The sequence below is a fragment of the Sciurus carolinensis genome, chromosome 9, assembly GCF_902686445.1.
Source record: "Sciurus carolinensis chromosome 9, mSciCar1.2, whole genome shotgun sequence".
In the NCBI taxonomy this organism is placed as follows: Eukaryota; Metazoa; Chordata; class Mammalia; order Rodentia; family Sciuridae; genus Sciurus; species Sciurus carolinensis.
Window position 1 is genome coordinate 126,739,443 of NC_062221.1, and position 21,774 is coordinate 126,761,216.

At 40.3% G+C, this 21,774-nt stretch overlaps 1 protein-coding gene across 1 annotated transcript in view; it reads left to right on the forward strand.

The window, feature by feature from the left end:
- The first annotated feature begins 5,605 nt into the window (after positions 1-5,605).
- Positions 5,606-21,774, forward strand: part of Map3k7cl (MAP3K7 C-terminal like) — a 66,793-nt gene continuing 50,624 nt past the window's right edge. The window contains exon 1 of the mRNA XM_047564620.1: positions 5,606-5,690. The gene's annotated coding sequence lies outside the window, so the exon portion shown is untranslated. The remainder of the gene's footprint in view (positions 5,691-21,774) is intronic.

Below are 21,774 nucleotides of genomic sequence, written 5' to 3' on the forward strand. Positions count from 1 at the left end.
AAAGTCTCCAGCCTCCAGTAATTTGTTATAGCAATAAAAAATGAACTAATGCAATCTCCCATAAGAATAACTTCGATAGACTCCTGCTGCCTCCATTGTTTTCATTTATATGTAGTCTCCATGAGCAGTTGGAGTGATTTATTTTATTTTATTTTTTGGTAGCAGGGATTGAACTCAGGCACTCAACCATGGAGCCACATCTCCAGCCAGATTTTGTATTTGATTTAGAGACAGGATCTCAATGATTTGCTTAGTGCCTTGCTGTTGCTGAGCTTGGCTTTGAACTCTCAATCCTCCTGTCTCAGCGTTCCAAGTTGCTGGCATCATAGGTGTGCACCACCGCATCTGACCTGGAGTAATTTAAAGAAAATATATTGGATTTAAGTTTCTTGAGAAAAATAAAATGAATAGAAAAGAAGAAAACTGAGTATGTAGTGAATTCCCACTGATGGTTTATTTTGCAAAGTCCTTTCAAAAAAGTGATCTTTAATCTTCACAGTAATACATGAAAGAGGTTTTATAATTTCTTCCTTTTGTCAAAGGTGGAAATGAAGTCCCAAAGAAGGCGAATAACTTGTCTGTGTTCACTTACTCACTAAGTAGCAGAACTGTCAAAGAAATGAGTGAACCACAAGACAGCCAAGGCCACGTGCTGTTACCCAGACTGCCTTGCCAAGCGTCATTAAGCCTTATGGAATATTTGTTGTTGGGTTTCTTTCTTTATCTACCTCATCTGCTCACTCACGTGCACGTGGCATCCTCTCTTCTGCATATAGCATTATCCTCAGCAGGCTAGGGTTCAAGGTCCTGTTCATTCATCTCCTAACGATGCCCAAGTGGTGGGTAACTTAACACAGCTCATATGGGAAGGGATCCTCCCACCTGCCAGCTGGGCTGTTGTTCCAAGTTTTAGGGCAGTGGTTCTCTTTTGAGCTTGAGAAGCAGCTTAAAACCTTGGAGTTTTGAAGGCATTGTTGAAGGGAGTTGAAAGATTCAAAATAGCTCACACACCAAAGTTGGTGATAACTGACTTTAATAATAATAAAAGAAATCACTTTAATAATAAAGGAAAGCAATATCTCAGAATTTGTAAATACTGACACAATTCACAAACTTTTTAATCGGTGCATTAGAATTATACATAATATTGGGATTCGTTGTCACATATTCATACATGTAAATAACATAATTTGGTCAATTTCATTCCCTAGTTCCTGCCCTTTCCCTTCCCTCCTCACCGCCCCCTTTCTAATTATCACATTCTTAACCACAGTGTCCTCTTTGACACTACATTACCCGCTTTCCCTCCTTAGTTCTGATGTGTCAGACACCCTCTGTACTAAGAGTCTGTACACGAGTCCTAGCAAAATCAGTTTGGTTACTTTGATTACATTCATTACAGCTGGGGAGGATCTCTGTGTAGATGGCGTAACACAGCAGTGGGTCAGAGCAGGTTAGAAGCCTCTTCTTCCAATGACTTTATGACATTTGCCAATAAATGGAAGGAACCGGAGACTATCATGCTAAGTGGAATTAGCCAATCCCCAAAAGTCAAAGGTCTAATGTTCTCTCTGATATGTGGATGCTGACACACGACAAGTGGGGAGGGGAAGAATAGAAGTTCATTGGATTAGACAAAGGGGAATGAAGGGAAGGGAAGGGGGAGGGGACTAGGAAAGTCAGTGGAATAAATCTACATAACTTTCCTATGTACATATATGAATACACCACAGTGAATCCCACCATCATGTATAGCCACAAGAATGGGTTTCTGATTAGAACAAGATATATTCCATGCTTGTATAATTATATCAAAATGTATTCTACTGTCATATATAACCAAAAAATTAATAAAAAAGAGCCTCTTATAATGAGTCAAAATGCAGTCTGTAAAAATAAAAAAAAAATTAAATAAAAAAGAACCTCTTTTTGCCTTTCCTGTTAGAGACAGATCTGTTACTCTATATGCTGAGTGGCAGCACTGACATGTATAGGAAGCTGCTGGCCTTAGCTGCACACACATTGGAGAAACACAAAACTCAGTGCCTGTGGAATTGACTCCATGTCTTCATCCCCACCCTCAACATTCCTTGATATAAAAATCATTTAAATGGAAGTTGACTACCAAGAGGTTGGAATAACTTACCCAAGATCATAAAGTTAGGTATGGGTCATATATAGCTAGTAGAGAAAATAATCTATTATAAGTGGAAATGAGTTTGGACAATCCTGTCATTTACTTGTGGTGCTTGAACTTGGGAAAGTCATTTAAACACTCTTGTCTCCTTATCTGTAGTATGAGGATGACATTACCTAGGTGGCAGAGTTGTGGCTTGTTGCAAGTTTGAGGAATTTATTACACATTACCTACAAGGATGCATTAGGTATCTATTGCTGTGCTACAAACAACCTCAAAATTTAGCAGCTCAAAACAGCAAACACGGTTAAACACTTTTCTTGTCAGTGCATTGTAATTGTATATATTAGCGGGGTTCATTGTGCTGCATTTGTGCATGCACACAGTGTAACTTGATCAGTCTCATTCCCCAGCACCTTCCCTTTCCCTCCTCTCTTCCTCTCTCTGATTCTCCTTCTTTACTGATCTCCTATTATTATTATTCCAATGAGTGCATTGTATTTACGGATATAAGTGGGACTCATTGTGATATACGTGTACAAGGCACAGCATAATTTGGTAGATTTTGTTACTAGTACTCGCTGGTGCCCTGTCCCTTCTCCCTGCCTCTACTCTCTTGGTTTCCCTTCTGTTTCTGTGAGATCATCTTTATTTTTATTCCTTTTTTTCCTCTCTAACTTCCACATATAAGAGGAAACATGTGACCCTTGACTTTCTAAGTAACGGCAAGCATTTTTTATCTCAATTTCTGTGGATGCAGTTTAGCTGATACCTCCAGCTCAGGATCTATGGCAAAGCTGCATGATATGCCCTGCAAAATGTCATTTATACGGGTGTGAAAACCAAGAGGCACAATCTTTGGGGGCCACCTTCTCGGCTGCCCAGCACAGAGTGTCTGCTATGTAATTATCGATTTGAATTAGATGTTGGGGTCAAGTTGTAGTGGTACCTAGTCAGATTATTTGATTAATGTTCACCTGAAGGCTCTGTTCTCATTAAAAAATTTTATTATAACTTAGATGATAATATAAAACAATAGTCTTTAATTCTTTTAAGTGTTTGATTTCATGCATGTTTATAGATGATAAACATCTGCCTGTATTAATATATTATCTTACAGTAATTAATTTCTTTCTTGCTTTAGATTAAAAAAATTACAAATAGGAGTTTAATTACTTTTTTTTACCTGAACCTCAAAGGACTGTCTCTCTGGGTGTGTGCAACACACTGGCAGAGAAAGAGACTGAGAGAGAATGTGGTAGATATCGGAGTCCGGATCCAAACAACATACCAAGGTTGGAGGCAAATCACATAAATAACATCTCAGGATCATTGCTGGCATGTAAATTACCTGGTGCACATTCTTACGCTCGCTGGGCAGAGAAAAGACAAATTTATCTCCATCCTCTGGGAATAAGCTTAGTGAGCTGAGTGCAGGCTGGCATTCACTCCTTGTCTGTGCCTCTTTTTGCTCAGTGCACAAGCTGTACCACGTTGCATGGCAGACTTGTGGCTTCCCAGTAGACTAGAGTCTTGGTAGTTTTAGGTTGATTGACTTAAACTAAGACCCAAGATCAGGTTCCTTAAGAACATGGTGGAACACAGGCCTCAGGGAAAAGGCTATATCTCAGTTTTTAGAAATGGAGCACATGTTTGGCTGAGACATTTTGCACTTTCTCTTTTCATTACTCTGGTCAGTTTTGGACACCAAACAGATCAGAGAGTCTTTCTCTGGCATAGGGCTTCTTTTGATTTCTCTCTTGGGAACTGATTCTGAGATATAGGGGTCATAATTAGATATAATAAATTCAAGGTTAAGAGGATATTTCTATTGATCTCTTTTAGAAATCTTTTCCCAGTTTCCCTGTATTAGGCATCTATGACTGTGTAACAAAAAGGCCGTCCATTTCCATTCTTTCTAGCCTTCTAACCCATCCAGTGGTTTTAATTAGTGTTGAGAGTCCTCATCACAAACTCCAGCAGTGACAGCGATACTGCTTTCTTATCTCCCCTCTTCCCTTCCCGCTCCCCGCTCCTCCTCCAGTATTGGGATTGAACCCAGGTACACTCTACCACTGACTTACAATACCCAGCCCTTTTATTTTTTTATTTTGAGATAGGATCTGGCTAAGTTGCCCAGTTTAACCTCAAACTTGAGATCCTCTTGCTTCAGCCCTCCAAGTTGCTGGGATTATAGATATGCACCACCATGCCCGTCTTTTTCTTTCTTCTTAATACACATTTTCCTGTATACCAGTGCCAGGCTTGGGCCCTCCAAGGACCTGCTTCTCAAAGAGTGGTCCTTAGACTGGCCAGCCACATCAGCCCCACCCAAGGCAACCCTTTGAAAACAAAAGGTTTTTTTTTTTTTTTTTCCTCCTTCCGTGAGGTTCTTTCTGTTCTCCTTTCAGAATTATCCTCCACTTCTCCTCTTACCAAGAGCTATGGTTTACTACATGGATGCTCTCCAGCAGAAAAACCCTGTTCCACAATTCTAAGCTCACTGACTTCTTCCCATCCCATCCTCTGTGGTCTATGCTGGTTATGAACGCAGCTGTCATTTCATTTCCAGTTTTATGGTGGACAGAACAACAAGCAAACCCTCCACCTGGAGGCAAACTTTGCCATTTTCAATTCTGCCCTGACCAGCCTTCTCCACCAACCTTGAACTTGAGAACCTTCTTTGCAGAAGCAGGGAAAGTTTGTCTGGATTAGAGAAGTCCTGTGTAGAAATTCGATACTGTCCCAAGCTGGAAGTATTTGGAAACAAACACAGGAAAGGGCTGGGTACTTGTTGAGCTGCCTAAGGGCAGAATGCGTGTGTGGCGTCTAATTATGGCACTCCAGGAAGCATCAGCCTGAAGGTACGTCTGCTATGAGATGCAGCATGTCCTCCAACTAATCCTCTGTAACAGAGGTGGAGATTATCTTTCTGCATGTAGCATCTTTTCCAAACAGCATCCTTCCTGAAATCTTTTCATGCCTTGGCAACTCACTGGCCCAATACCCAGAGGCCCAGTGGCCCAGGTTCTTCCTGGATGGATTTCATAGTTACTTGTGAATAACCAGCTCTCCTTGGCAAAACTCTGGGCCCCTTTAAAGTTCCTGCACAGGGGTCCGGAGAACCACAGATGGGATTTGCTCATCCTGAGAAGCATGTTTGCTGAGAAGGAAGAGGATGTCATTGGCGGTATCTGTTCCACCAGGAGCCATTGGATTTTCACCCACCTACCCAGCCCCAGTGGGACCCAATTACTGATTACATCCAGGTTGTTCTTGACCTTTTCCTTTTGCAGCTCCAACATGGGAAGCAAAGCTTGCCCCAGGGAATTTTACGTACAAGGAAGGGCTTTCCCCTTGATCTTCCTACTGCAGGTGTTCATTTCTTCTATCCCTGCTTCCTGTTTCCCCTGCCACGCTGAGGACTAACCTTCAGCAGATCAGACCTGCCCTTCAGCCCTCCTATCACTCTCCACGGAGCTTCCTCCATCTCTGAGCGGAAAACTGAAGTGACAAGGACAAGGAGGAGTTTCCCTGTACACTACTAATCCAAGTAAGATGTGATCAGTGATTTTTTTTTTTTTTTTTTGAGAAACATAATATTTTAGTAGAAGAAAGAAATACTCCAAAACAAGCAAGGTGTGATTAATTATCCAAAGGACATTTAAACCGTGTGGGATCCTCTAGAGGGAGCACATGACTGTTTACCCGGAGAGAAGCTGGGTAGGAGCAGCTTCCAGACAATGAGGAAAAACATTACACAAAGAGGCCAGGGCATGAAGAACACAGGGAAGAAGTTCACTTACAGGGATAGAGTTTTCCTAGCTCACATTCTAGAAGGTCAGTGTGGAAGGGGCTTTGTCATCCAAGAGCACTTGAAACCGCCTTCCCATGCTGTAGAGGAATGAGCGCGAATTCTGCCTAAAGTTACTCCTTGGCTGTATGCAATGCATATGGCTCTGGCTAGAAGAGAGTTACACGAGACTCCATTTTAGCGCAGAACAGAAACAAATCCTTCTCTCTGTGCATTCCTCTTCTTCAAACACTACTGAAGGTCCTAGCCAGGGCTTGACAGGTTCCTGGCCTTTTTTTTTTTTCCCCTCAAATTTGGGATCTCATGAACTTCCCTGACTTCTCATTCCTAAGTTCTAGGATCAAGCCAGCCAGGGCGACAGGTAACCCAAAAGGCCCTTCACAAAAAATCAGGAAAATGCTCCTTCCTCTGGGTGGTTCAGGTGCTGGCAAGGCTACGAGGCTTCATGAGCACCAAAAAGGAGTTGATATTCAGAAAAATGTGCCCCCTTTTCCAGGCAGATGGAGCCTGGCAAGGGGATCATGGCAGTCAGCACTGCTGAGTAGGTTTTGGCCCCATGTCTCCTTTGGGTCCCCTGCACTGTTATAATCTGCTCTCCATGTGTGGCAGCCCTGTGACACAACCGCTGGCCAGAGAGTTTGAAGGATCAGGCTGAAGTCCAGTGTGTGAAGTTTAGAATGGAATCACCGCTGCCACTGGTCACCCTCGGGCCCGATGTCCAAGTCCTGGTCAGTGCACTTTGGTTCTCTGTCCCAGATGTTCCTGCCTTCAACAGGTTCTGGTCACAGAGCTCATGGAACCAGACCCTCCAGTGTGGCCCGTCTGTTGGAGTGGGTCTCTGCCTTGCTGTCTGTCCCAGAACTCCCTCCTGAGGAGGAGGCCAGGCCTCTAAGCACAGGACACTGCCCTGCTCTTTCAGGTTGCTTTGACCTGTCCTACCCGGGCTGTGTCTTGTTAGAAAAGAGAGAGGTCAGGGGCATAGATAGGGCTGATTGCTGAGAGGAGTTTGGAGCCAGAATTTAAAGCCTGAGGTGTATCAAATTCTGACCTACAGAGATATTTGGTCTGAGATAGGAGATGAAATCTCAGGAAGAGAAGGAAACAGTGGAGACATTGCCAGGAACCTATCCAAAAGTGATTTCCCACTGGTATCCCCATTTTAAAGTACTTTTAGGTATAAAAGTAGTTTACGTTAACTACGATAACTTTTTTTTTTTTTGTAGTGATTTAGGGTAGGTATGTAACCCAGTTCTAGGGAAGCCTGCTGAGAGCTTCTGTGAAAGATTTTCTAACCCTGCCACTTGGACCTGCTTTTGGAAGTTGTGAAAGGTAGAGCTGCAGCAGCTGTCTTGAGTCCATGAGGAAAGTTAAGAAAAACAACAGGTTTTTATAAAGTTCAGAAAACAACAGGTGAAGCTAAAGCAAAGCTCTGACTATTGATTTGCTAAATAAACCAATGTCATTTCTGGAATGATTTTGTCCAGTATTCTGTTAATGGCTAACTGAAATATTTTAACTGATGTGGAAGCTGTATTTACTAAGGCTGTAGTATGTATTGCTATTGTCTCTCTTATTGGATATGAGTAAGTTCAGAAATGAGAAGTCTTACGTCCAACAACATTGCTTTCAAGAAACATCCTTGGTAATATATTTTGGTAAATGCATTTAGTTGTTTTTTAGTTGACTTTTTTATTAGCGGAGTCACCAGTTCAAAGGGGATGCATATTGTTCTAGTCTCAAATGTTTGTGGCCCCCTAAGATTCAAATGTTGAGGTCCTCTCCCACAGTGTGACTCTATTTGGAGAGAGGACCTTTAAGGACGTAATTGAGTGAGGTCAGAGGGTGGGGTGCCTATCTGATCAGATTGGTGTCCTTAACAGAAGAGATAGCAGAGAGCTGGCTTTCTCCCTGCACAGACAAGGAGGAGGTCATGTGAGGACAGAACAAGCAGGTGGCCTTCGGCAAGGCAGAGAGCAGTGAACTGAAGCAGAAGCACCTTGATCTTGGACTTCTCAGCTCAGAACTGTGAGAAATAAATTTCTGTTAGTGAATCATTACCTGCCACTCCCTGCAGTCTGTTACCGTGGCCTGAGCTGAGTAAAAGGTAATTTTTAAGGCTTGTACCTGCTAACCAAGAGCTCTACCCCTGAGCAACACTCCTAGCTCTACTTGAAGGCTTTTGATTCTTACTGCCAGAAACATTATACCAATGAGCACACCTGCCAGTGTCACTAAAGACATGCACTAATATGAATGTGACCTGGCAAGAACCGACTTTGAATTGCAGCGTACCTCTCAGCACCTGGGTATGCTTGGACACACCACTCTCCCCTGAGTCTCGGCATCCTCATTTGTCAAATTAGCATCATCGTAATGATCCCCGTCTTGCTGGTGCCAACTCACAGGATGACTGAAAGAGCCACAGAGAGAAAGGAGGAGAAGACATTTTGTAAACTGTAAAGAGTAAATGTTGGTGTTAGTCATCTGATTGCTTTAGTAGAACAAACTGAGGAATATTTAGGAGGCTAAGCAAAATAGTGGTAACTGTGCAGAGGTAACTGTCAACTCAAATGGTCTGGAAATGAATCAAAATGAGAAATGTATGAATGCTTTCATTAGAGTTCCAAAGTTCAACATGAGTCCGAATTCAATTTAGCCTGGACCCAAGCAATTTTCTGATTCTAGAAGAGCAGCTCCACCAAAGAGTCCATGAACTTCCCTTTCTTTACAGTGGAATTATAATCCTGTGTTGCTGCTTTGTATCTTATGACTAGGTTGACATTTGTGACTTCCCCAGGTCCCATGAGAAATGTTCATCATTCCATGGCAATCATCATTTCCTCTCCAAATTAGGATAACTGTCCAAGCTGGGGTGAGGACGCTCGTTTCCTCTTCTTCCCTCTGCTCCCCAGCCCTTTCCTAGTAAAAGCTCAGGGGTATGGGATAGGGAGGGGCCTGGGTGAGTGCTAAGTGCTGTGAGTCCCGAGGAAGAAGGGTTTCCATTATGTACAGACTGAACGTTTGTGCAATGCTTATTTTATGGCCATTTAATTAATGCTACTATTTCTATTGCCTCTTGTAATTAATTAACCCTCTTGGGTTAGTAATAGGAAACTAGACTTTATTTTCCTTGAACATCAGAGATAGCTTAAAAAATTGCTTGTACAGGAGGTGCTAAGAATTTCATAAGTGTAAGACTTGTGACAAAACCCCATTGCACTATTAATTGTTCTTTCTGTCTTTCTGTCAACATTCATTGACGAAGGTAAAAGAACGGACTTTGGCAGTTCCATAAGTATTCAGTTCTACTGAAATCCATTTCTCGTTTTCTGTTCTGGGTTCTTGGATTTCTTGGATGCAATATCTTTTCTTAAATTTAAATATATATGTGTGTGCATGAATATACGTATATATGTATCCACACATAGACACACATATATTTTAATATTGATTTTTATTTTGATTTTCAGTACTGGGGCTTGAACCAGGGGCACTCTACCACTGAGATACATCCCCAGTCCTTTTTATTTTTTTGAGAAAGGGTTTCACTAAATTGCTGAGGCTGGCCTTGAACTTAAGTCTTTCCTGCCTCAGCCCCCTGAGTTTTGGGGATTACAGGCGGGTGCCACCATACCAAGCTCAGTGTGTCCATTTTAAAAGTATTTTTCACACCCAGCAGTCTCCTTAAGTTGCTCCTCTTTGTCTCCCATGTGAAAAACATTTCTTGGGTGTTTGCTCTTCTTTAAAAATGAAAAATCAGACCCTGGCAGGCCCTTCTGAGTGGTGAACTTGCAGTCCGTAGGGTCATCCCACTGTCCAGATTTGTTGGGAACTTTGCCTCCCTCCCCGCTCCACCCACCAGCTTGACTAACATGTTTCGTGATGTTCTGACAGAATTCCTGAGACTGGGTAATTAAAAAACAACAACAACAACAACAAAAAAAAAACAAAACAAACAAACAAACAAACAAAAAACCCAGAACTATATTGGCTTATGGTTCTGGAGGTTGGAAAGTCCAAGTATGAGGTGCTGCGTCTGATGGTGTAACAGAGAGAGAAACGAAACCAAACTCATCTTTATAAGGGCACTACTTTCACAATAATGAACCCACTTCTGTGATAACAGCATCGATCCTTTTGTGAAGGCAGAGCCCTCATAACCTAAAGGTCCCATCTTCCATCATTATTGCACTAGGAATTAAGGTTCCAACATGTAGACTTGGGAGCGCATTCAGACCCCCCACCCCTCCCCCACCCTAGTCCCCCATATCAACATGCCTAGGTTCACCTTCCTGTCTGATTCGCCTGACAACAATCTTCATTCTCCTGCCTGGAGGGTGAAGTCTTGATCAAAAGCACTGTGGATGTGGAAGACAAGGGGCTTCACCGAATCCCCCTCTTTCTAGACTGGTGTAAAGCACCACTTTCTCCTGGGGTGGGAAAGAAGCTTGGAGTAGAAAGGGATGGAAGGGCCTGACTGTGCGTTGGACAGATCGAATCCATCCGCTTCCCACCCCGTGGTACCTAGTTGCTATCGATTGCTGAGCCTTTGGAGTATTCTGCACTGCAGATCAAGTTGGTTCTTCTCCTTATCCACCGATATCTTAAACACTCTGGTGCACTAAACCTTCTGTCCTTCTTACATCTGCTTCTCAAGCCCAAACTGTGTTGTCTCCTCTCTAATTCTCCATATCCTAAGGCTCCGTGACCCTTAAATACAACATCTTTCACTGTAGTTCTTAGAAGGAATGAAACTGGATGCACTCCTCTATCCTTACAGAGGGAAATATTTTTTTATCACCTTGTTTCAGATGTTGTCCAGGTAGCCCCTTTTACCTTGCTTTCTGCAGGTTAAGTTACCCACAGTCAACTCTAACTGAAAATATGAAGTGGAAAATTCTGGAAAAACATGACATATATTTTAAATTGCATGCCATTCTGAGGCCATTACTCATCCCACTTCATCTCAGCACACAGGCATTGCACCGTCTCCCACCATCACTAGAAGGTTGAGTACAGTACAGGATATTTTGCAGGAGAGAGGGAAATCATTCACATAACTTTTACCATAGAATATTGCTATAATCATTCTGTTTTTATTGATTAATGTTGTTATTCTCCCTCCGAGTCTAATTTACAAATTAAACTTTAACATGGTTATATCTATGTATAGGAAAAAATCGTAGTATATTTAGGGCTCAGAGTGTCTACAGTTTCTGGTATCCACTGGGTGCCTTGAAATGCATTCCCCAGAGATAAGGGAGGACTGGTATATCGCTAGGATTTGGCTTTTAGCCCAGTTGTTTAATGATTGATGTATTTGACTGTTATGGTTTACTTCTGGAATGTCCTCCGAGGTCTCATGTTGAAGGCTTGATCCCCAGTGCAGCAAGGTTCAGCTGTGGGGCGTTTAGGCAATGATTGGATCAGGAGGGCTTTGACCTCGTCAGTGGATTAATCCATTTGATGGTAGATGAATAGACTATTGAGTGATGGGACCTAGTTGGAGGAAGTAGGTCACTAGGGATATGCCCTGGGAGGGTTTGTCTTCTCCTCAGCCCTTTCCTTTGCTTCTCTTTCTCTGCTTTCTGGTTGTTATGAGCTGAGCAACATCTGCTGCCTCCCTCCTCCTCCCATGGTGTGGCTCAGAAGCACCTCAGGCCCAAATCACTGGAACCAGCCAACCATGGACTGAAACCTCTGTAACCATGAGCCAAAATAAACCTTTCCTCCTGTAAGTAGTTTTTCTCAGGTATTTGCCACAGTGAAGAAAGGCTGACTAACACATAGACTTTATTCTTTATATCTGATTTTATATTATTTATCCAGTTTTGTTTTTTGTATTCAGAATTGAACTCTGGGCCTCACACATGCTAGGCAAATATTCTAATACCAAGTGACATCCCCAGGGTCCTTGTTATTTATTTTATAGTATTATGTTCTCTTTTTCCTTTTCTTTTTGATCAAGTTGCAATTCATTGCTTTTCCATTGATGGTTATTATGTTTTTCCATTTTGTTTATCCTTTTTGGTTCTCATATACATTTGTATAGTTCATTGCCATTTTTTTTTTTTTTTTTTTTTTTTTGCGGTACTGGGGATTGAACTCAGGGCCTTGTGCTTACGAGGTAAGCACTCTACCAGCTGAGCTATCTCCACAGCCCTTCATTGCCATTTTTGAAATCAAGATAGCAGTTATTTCCCTTACCAAGATGCCCTTACTCACCATGCTTCACTGCTATCTCGATACCTTGATGAGCAGACTCATACAGGACACATTTTCTCCCTCTTTGCCTTTCCTGCTTGCAGGTGAGAACTATGGCCCTTCTACTTTCCATCCTCCCCTTCCATAACTTTGACTCTCAATTCCAATAGTGGGTGAAATATTTGAGAACTTCTGATTCTATACACCGGTTAGAATTTCTCCTCATTGCATGTTTCTTCTTTAAGACTCACTGGACATAGAAGTGTAAACAATGTAAGTGAATCCACCATTACCAGTTGTCCTAGCATATCTATGTCACCTGTGTATTCTGAGTTCACACACATACCTGCCAAGATACCTGAGAAGCATTGCAGTATCACAGTTACATTTAATTTCTTGACAGGCAGGACTGAGGAAGAATAATTTGGGAACAAATTTTACATCCTATTTATAAAAAAATGCTAGTCTTCCCTTATATAACAGGTTACGATTTAAAAAAAAAAGAGAGTCACTGGAGATCTTGTGTATAAAAATTTTGGATCAAGATTGCTTGGGTTTGAATTCTGGCTCTGCTACTTCCTGATTTTTGTGTCTATCTGTCAGTTACTTAATCACTTTGTGCCTTGGTTTCCTCCTTTGTGAAATGGTCTTAAAAATAGTACCATCCTCATGGGGATTTTGTGAGGAAATTAGAGATGGTTCTATAGTTTGATAAATATTAACTTATTAATAAGTTCATATACATTCCCAGATGTTATGCCATTATTCATTTATACATATATTATCATGATATGTGTGCTTATATATATCATGTATGCACCTATCTCTATCTATCCCTAATTTCTTTTTTTCTCTTTTCATCTTCCTCTGTGCCTTGGAAGCTTCGTTATTGTTTATATAGTGGCTGATTTGAATGTAAGATTTACGGACCATAGCCATTTCCTCTCAAAATTATTTTCCTTTGTGATTTGTATCTATTTATATTTTTGCTTTGTGCTTTAAGCTATTTATTCCATTAGGTATTTTCTACCCCTACTTTGGTTCTCAATATGGTCTTCCTTTCTTCCAACTCATCTCATGCAATGTTAGATGGAAAATTATAATTTTTAGCTTCAAACTGTTTTTGGACCTGAATTTGGACTTCCTTCATTGTTTTCCCCTAGGTATTTTCTTTCATTTCTATTTCTGTTGGCGTGTGCTAAATCTGAAAAATCTGACTGCTCACTCTCTCTCTCTCTGACTGCTGAGTCTCCTTCTATGTGGTTCTGTTTTTCTTTGCCCATTCACTGTGGAATAGTTCTGCTGTTCAGGTCTCCAAATGGTGGCAGCCAAGTCTCATGGGCAGGTAGAAGAGATAGAGGCAAGTATAACCCATTGCTGTGACACCTGAAGGAAAATTCCTTTCCTCTTTTCTTATGCTCTCACAGCCTCAAGGTCAGGGAGGACTTAGTTCACCTCTTGAAGGACAGGGAGACCATTTCTCCAGAGGTCTATAGGCCCATGCAGGTCTGGTTCAATTCTCCAGTGCTAATCTCCAGGTCCTCTCCCAACTCACTGGGGAGAAACCTTGCACCAGTTCTCTCTGCAACTCCCACAGAGTCCAAGTCCTCCTTGCTAGTAGCTTGTTGCTTGGCTGAAGAAAACCAAAGTGTTGGAGTCTGTAGTGGAGGGGAAAGGAGTACTGATTACTGACTCCCTGTAAAGATCCCTAGATTTCAAAAATGTTGATAAAGCAAAGTAGTGTCCTAGTGGCTTCTTGGGTCCAGGAAGATAAAGATGGCGTACTTCTAGGTCTGGTTTAAGACATGTCTTTCAATGTGGTGTGGGTTGGTTTGGATTGGTCAAAGCTTATTATGTGGTAGTTCAGGATTTGGGGCATAGTAAGATTTGTGAAAACAGTCACGGAGCACCAAGAATTATTTGATAAGCCTGGTCAAGGGATCTATTGTTGTGAGAAGTTTTTTTGTTTTTGTTTTTTTTCTCTAATGAAGTATTCTGATATTAACGAGTATCCTGATATTTAGATAAGTGAATTTGTGGAAATTTCCTGAAACACTCAAGTTATTTGCAACTATATCTTCCTGAATAAGAATTTCCTAGAATAGTAAGTGATGCCAGTAGACAGGGAGATGTGTGGTCGCAGATGGCTTCAGTGTTCAGGAAATCGAGATAAGATAGTCTTCTGTGCTCCCTTGTTGCCAACCATCGCCTCCATGTGGCTATTTTCTACCTTGTCCTTTTAGGGTTAGTGTTTTCTGACTTTTTGTTACAGACAGAACAGTAAGACCATTGAAAGGCCAGTTTAGAGGGACAGGATGTCTCATAAAATCCAGAAAGGATTTGAGATCAGGAAAAAGTTCTTTAGGTAATTCTGAACAAGGTGATAGTTGGAAGAACCCCCTGAAGAGACTGTGGTTGTCTAATTGATTAAATATTAGCAGGCATAGAGACTTTTATTGGTCAATTAGAAAATCACAATAGCCTAAAGCACTATATGAACCCATTAGCTCTACTTAATCCAATCATAAAATGGACATTTTATTAGAGAACTTTGATTTTTCAAAATCACTTATTTTCATATTATGTTTATTTCACTATCAATTACTGAGACTGTTCAGACTTGCTCACATGGTTCAGGTCTGCACCGGGGAAAGGTATTTGGTAATGAAGAGTGTGCTTAATTTTGAGTAGTAATTTTCTTGGTTCTCTTTGGGGCATCATTTTGGAACAAATTAGGGTTTTTTTCTCCCCTTGGCCTATATTTGGAAGTTAACTTTGTAAGATATAAAACAAAAGTTTTATTTAAAAAGTAGAGTGAAGATGGAAACAAGTGATGAATAATTAATAGCAATAGCATTAATAATTTAGAATAATTAATAATAATAATAATAATAATAAACCTCTCAAAACCTATGTGGTGTAGATCAGGTCCTGGTTTAATGAGGAAGGTCCATATTTCATTCCTCGGAACTGGTAGATTTCAGTCAAGATTACTTTAGGCAGATGGTGGGTATGGAAAGGGTAGAAGAGGACGTTCTGGGAATCACAGGAGACCAGATGCTTCTCTCCACAGGGGACGTGACCTTTGACTCAGAGCCCTCTTTTCCTTAGTATTTGATCCCCAGCTGATGCAAGTCTTTTATTTATGTTTGCCCATTGGACAACCAGGTGGTTGGGCTGTTTTCACATCTATAAAAGGAAGTGCAGAGTTCTTCCTTTGATGTGTCCTGCCTCTGCTCTGGCCTCACCATTCCTGGCTAACTCGGTCTTCCCCATGTAGGACTCTGGATCCCAATCCTAAAAGCTCTAATTTGAGGATCAGAGTCTGAAATAGCCCAAAAGGTATCCTGTTTAGTCATTTAAATAGCTAAACCCCTGCCACGACCATTTAAAACCCTCTCACCTTTCATTTAGCTAAGCAGTTCTTTTTTCAAATTTGGCTTGTTTATGAATGCATCTCTTTTTCTTTATCCACTGCAATTCTGAACCTATAAAAAGCATTGATGGAAGGAGCAAAGAATGAATCAACATTCTTTTTATTAAATGACTTACAATGGAATTGCAGAAGTGTCAGGGAATTTAGCATCAATGGCTTCCAATGTCTCTCTCAAGTGCAGTGGATGGTCATGGCTTGGGTGTGCAACCTGGCTCCAATAATGGTCAGCTTTTAGAAAAGTTATTTGACCTCTCTTTGCCTTGGTTTCCCCGCCTATAAAATGGGAATGGTAATCATTCTTACCTTATTGACAGGACTGGTTATGTAATTTACAGAGCCCCTTGTTGAGATTTCAATGAAATGAACATGCTGGAGCCCTTATTCAAATTTCAAGATGGCGGCAGATGAAAATTAACCAAACGTGGGACCCTTCTGAACATGAGATCCTGTGTACTTCTGAGGGTCTGAACTGGCCCTGCTCATAAGTAATTGTGAGAATTAAGCAAATTATTGTGTTTAAAGTCTTTCAAGTAGTGTCTGGAGAATGTGCAATCTATCTAAATGTTAGTTAAACCTAAAAAATGACAGTTGAGTAATTGGGAATCAGAGAGACTGTGACTAGCTCAGTGTAATGCAATGAATTGGTGATAAAGTGAGTCTTAGACTCTACCCTATGGCTCCCTGCAGAGTTTATTTACAGGTACTGTACTGTTTCCTTCAGTGATACTGATTCATTCAATCACCATTTTTTAGTGCTTTCTATATTTCACATACAACAGTAGACAATGACAATATGTAATTCATGATTATTGTTTTCTTTGTTGTGTGAGAATATGCTAGAATGGACTTCAAGATATACTATCTCTGTCATTGAACAAGCCATGAGATTCTTACCTTACTAAGTCACAAGAATTTCAGAATCAAGTAAATGGCATTGGGATCTTGGCATCAAAATATGAAGAAAAATTATACGTGTAAATATTTTAAAAATGTAGAAGTAAATGAAAATGATGGATGAGTTTTCTCATATGTTAAAGCAGGGAATGATTTGGATGATCTAAAAGTCTTCTAGCTCCAGCATTAGAAATATAATCACTTGTGCTCAGTTCTCTTCTACCACCCATGTAGATACAAGGGGGAAGACCTAGTTACAAATGGTTAAAAAAATAGTTACTAAATGGTTTTATTTTGTTTTTAAAGTGTCCTTAAAGAAAATTCTTAATAATATCTCAGATCAATAACTGATAAAAATTTTCTTAAAAATCTCCATTTAAAAAACCCAAAGAAACTCTAAAATACTATCCCATCTCTATTCTGATTCATCTTCATTTACTTTTTTCTGGTTAAAATGGGAATGTCATTCTTGTTCATTGTGAATTTCAGGTTCTAAATTTGGACAGAAGATTCTAAAAGCATGCTAATTAGACTCAGCAGCGAGCTCTTTAAAAAATTTGAATATATAAATAATTTTACCATTCAGGGTGTGAATTAGCTATAGTTAGTCCAGAAGGCTTTTTAAAGCAATACACTTTTGTCATATTCAGGAATGGTTTTCTGATATATAAATAACTTCCTTTTTCATGGAACTCAGACTATAAAAGACAGTACAGACTTGTTTAATTTAAATAGTTTGGATTAATTTGGCAACCTGTGAAATATCCCTTTGATTCTTATTGTAGTCATGCTCACCTTGAGGAACACTTTTTGTTGTCTTATCACAAACACAAGAGCAGGTTAAAACCTGTCCTAGCTATTGATATGTTTCTTCTATTTAATACAATAATTACCATAAATATAAATTATAAGATTTGAGATTCTAGAATCCCAAAGGAGATAATCTCCCGACCCCCTCAGTGGGATCTTTCTTTCCAGAAAAATGGCAGTTTCTATTTAGGGACTCTTCTAGGAAATCTTCTTCATTCCATTTAACTGGAGTGGTGAGGGGAAGCTTTCCTTTTCTGATGGACTAACAATGCTATTTCTGTATCTCATTTGAGAGGCTGGGCAGTCATTCATTTGTGGTTAATACTGTAATTCTTCAAATGTATTTTTAAGAAGCAGATGGAAATATCTGAAACGCCATTTTAGTTTAAATGCTATCACTGCTCAAGCACACACGGAACTGTCAGCAAAATGCTGTTTGTGTCAGGCAACTCCTGCGAATCAAGCGTTGCTAAGCTAAAAAAAGGGAAATGGACAGGTGTCTGATTAGGCGGTCCTGTTAGTCATTTTTGTATCTGCACAGCAATTGACACTCTACTTCTAAACAAGGATGGTGCATTTGCATGCTTTCAGGAAGAAGCTCTGATGGATGATTCTAATCCACTATTTTAGGATGTGATGGCTTAATTTGAAAAGTGTTTTGATGAACAAAACATGATCTCTTCCTTCCCGCTTTTCTGCGTGCTGAGGTTTCACACTATAATCAGGGACTGAATGGATTTTGCTTGGGTACCAAATATCTGATGACTAAGTGGGTTTGGCAGTAAAACTGGAGTTTGCATTGGTAACTGGCTTCAAAAGGAAAAAGAAGAGGGATTATCTTCATTCTGTTCTTTTCTTGGTGCTTGCTGTAAAATGTATTTTTGGTTTATTACAAACCAGTTGACTCTTTACTGAATCAAAACCAGGGAAAGAATTCTGCGAATAATTTTTTTTTTTAAATTTAGGAGCTGGCTCCATCTCTAAAAATTAAACATCATTACCCTAGGTACATGTATGATTACACAAATGGTGTGAATCTACATCCTGCACAACCATAGAAACAAAATGAGGTACCCCATTTGTGCACAATAAATCGAAATGCAGTCTGTAAAAATAAAAAAAAAATTAAAGAATATAGAATTGTAGGAAACTTTAGAGAGCATCAATCTTAAATCTCTTCTAGAGGAGGAAACTGAGTTCCAGAGATATTACCTGACAATCTCAACCCAGCTCAATGAGTGAGAAACAACCAAGATGAAAGGACACTAGAACAGTTTGATGACCGTTGATGATACTGGAGTCCTTTTTCTTACCTTTGTGTTAATGATGTTCTGCTCAATGGTCAATTGCTGAGGTGTTCCCCGTGCCCCACTATACCCCATGCAATTTCACTTTTGGCCTTTCCTCTGCAAACGTTGACTGTATCTCAACTGACTGCACTGAAGAGTTTGACTTTGACGTTGATAAGAAAACACCACCACCAATGTGCTCTCCTATCAGCAGCTGCTCTTTTGGATGCCTGCTGCAACTCCCTCTGTGGTTGGTTTTTATGACACCCTTCAGGAATGGGGTCACTTGTAAAGCGGCTGCACTCTTTGGGTAACCTCTGTGGTCACCCTGTCACCAGCTGTGATATCGGACTCACCACTTCTTTGCATCCCCAAAATACACAAAGCCAGAAGTGTTGGTGGAGAATGTGGCTTTTACTGAATGCTTCATAGAGACCCTGGGAAGATTTTCATCATGTACCTCACAGGAAAACCTAAACTGTCCATTTGGACACACTCTTTTGGCAATTCATGTTTTACCTCTTCTCTGCCTGGCCCCCTTTCTTTTATCTTTTTTAATAATTTATTTATTTTGATTGATCATACACAAATGGGGTAAAACCTGGTTGTACATGAAGTAGAGTCATATCATTTGTGCAATTATCCATGTACATAGGGAAATGATGTTTGTCTCATTCACCCCTCCCACCCCTATTTCCTCTATACAATCCATTCTTCCTCCATTCTTGCCTCCCTCCCACCTCCCCATTATGTATCATCATTTGCTTATCAGACAGATCATTCATCCTTTGGTTTTTTGGGGTTGGCTAATCTCACTTAGCATGATATTCTGAACTTCACCCATTTGCGTACAAATGCCATAATTTTATTCTTCTTTATGGCTGAGTAATGTTCCATTGTGTATATATACCACAGTTTCTTTATCCATTCATCAATTGAAGGACATCTAGGTTGGTTCCACGGTCTGGCTATTGTGAATTGAGCAGCTATGTACATTGATGTGGCTGCATCACTGTAGTATGCTAATTTTAAGTCCTTTGGGTATAGGCCAAAGAGTGGGATAGCTGGGTCAAATGGTGGTTCCATTCCAAGTTTTCTGAGGAATCTCCACACTGCTTTCCAGAGTGGCTGCACTAATTTGCAACTCCACCAGCAAGGTATGAGTGTACCTTTTCCCCAACACCTATTGTTGCTTATGTTCTTGATAATCACCATTCTAATTGGGATGAGGTGAAATCTTAGGGTAGTTTTGATTTGCATTTCTCTTATTACTAGAGATGTTGAACATTTTTTTTTCATATATCTGTTGATTGCTTGTAGATCTTCTTCTGTGAAGTGTCTGCTCATTTCCTTAGCCCATTTGTTGATTGGGTTATTTGTATTCTTGGCGTAAAGTTTTTTGAGTTCTTTATAGATTCTGGAGATTAGTGCTCTGTCTGAAATATGAGTGGCAAAGATTTTCTCCCACTCTGAAGGCCCTCTCTTCATATTGCTGATAGTTTCCTTTGCTGAGAAAAAGTTTTTTAGTTTGAATCTGTCCCAATTGTTGATTCCTGCTTTTATTTCTTGGGCCTTGGGAGTCACATTAAGGAAGTCTGATCCCTTTCTTTACTACTTTCCCTCACACAGATTTTGAAACAGTGCCTCCTGTAGCCACTCAACTCTGGTCCAAAGAAAATATGTCCCCATATAAAACAATGACTTCTGGTATGTAGGTATTTCAGACATGCTTGTTGGTGGCAGGGGTGTCTCAATTGGTTTGGTCAGATCTGTGGCTTTGGGGCTACTGATTCCTCACAGATCTAAAGTTAAAAAGGCAACTTGAATCTGAGCATAAAGTCAGAGATACTGGCAAAGTAAACTGGTGTCTCTAGACTTTCTCCTTGTGTTCTTCAATGAGTTTCTTTCCTCTGAGGCACTTGTATCCTACACTCAATTTAGTCCCAGAAACACTAGCCTGGAAAATACTAAGTGTTCCCCAAATGCTTATTGAACTGTACTGAGAAGTATATATCACAAAGTTGTAACTTAAATCATGAGTGTATGATCTGTCACAATTCAGAAGTAATCTTATTATATGAAAGGCCCCTTCAATACTTGTATAAATAATTTCCACATAACAGTGTTATAATTTAGATCTGCAAGTCCCATGTGTTTAATACTTGTTCCCCAGTCTGTGGAGCTATTGGGAGGTGGTGAAACCTTTGGGAAGTGAGGACTAGTTAGATCTTTGGGGGGTGTACCATGGGAGGGATGGTATTATGGACCCAGTCTCTTCCTCTCTCTTTAAAAAAAAAAATATTTAGCCACACGGAGTGGTGTACGCCTGTAATCCCAGTGACTTGGGAAGCTAAGGCAGGAGGATTGTAAGTTTGAGGCCAGTTTCAGAAATTTAGCAAGGCCCCACGCGACTTAGCAAGACCCTGTCTCAAAATAAAAAATAAAATGGGCTGGTGTTATGGTTCAGTGGTTGGGCACCACTGCTCAACTTGGTTCAATCTCCAGTACCAAAAAATAATAAATAAAGGTTTATTAGTGCATTACAGTTATACATAATAGAGTTATACAGTTATACATAATAATTCATTTTGACATAATCATACATGCATGGGATATGGTTTGCTCCATTTCAGTCCCAGTACTTCCTCTTTGCCTCCCCTCCTCCCTCCCCCTGTCTGCCTTCTTCCACTCTCCAGGTCTTCCTTCTATTTATTTGTTGTTTTTTAAATCTGTGCCCTTATAGGTATACACAAAGGTGAAATTCACTGTGATATATTCACGTATGTACAGAGCATAATTTATTCAGTTTCATTCCATCGTCCCTCCCCTCTCCTGTCCCTTCTTTTCCTGCTCAGTCTCCTTCTTCTGCTCCACTGGTCTCCCTTCTATTTTCAAGGGATTCTCCCTCACCCCCAAGTTTTATTCCTTACTTCGCTCTAACTTCTACAATGAAAGAAAACCTTGGACCCCTGTTATTCTAGTCTGGCTTATTTCACTTAGCAAGATGTTCTCCAGTTCCACCCATTTATTGACAAATACCAGAATTTTATTCTTTGTTTATGGTTAAGTAAAACTCCATTGTGTATATATACCACATTTTAAAAAAATCTGTCCATCCATTGACAGGCACCTGGGCTAGTTCTATAACTTGATTATTGTGAATTGTGCTGCCATAGACATTGATATGCCT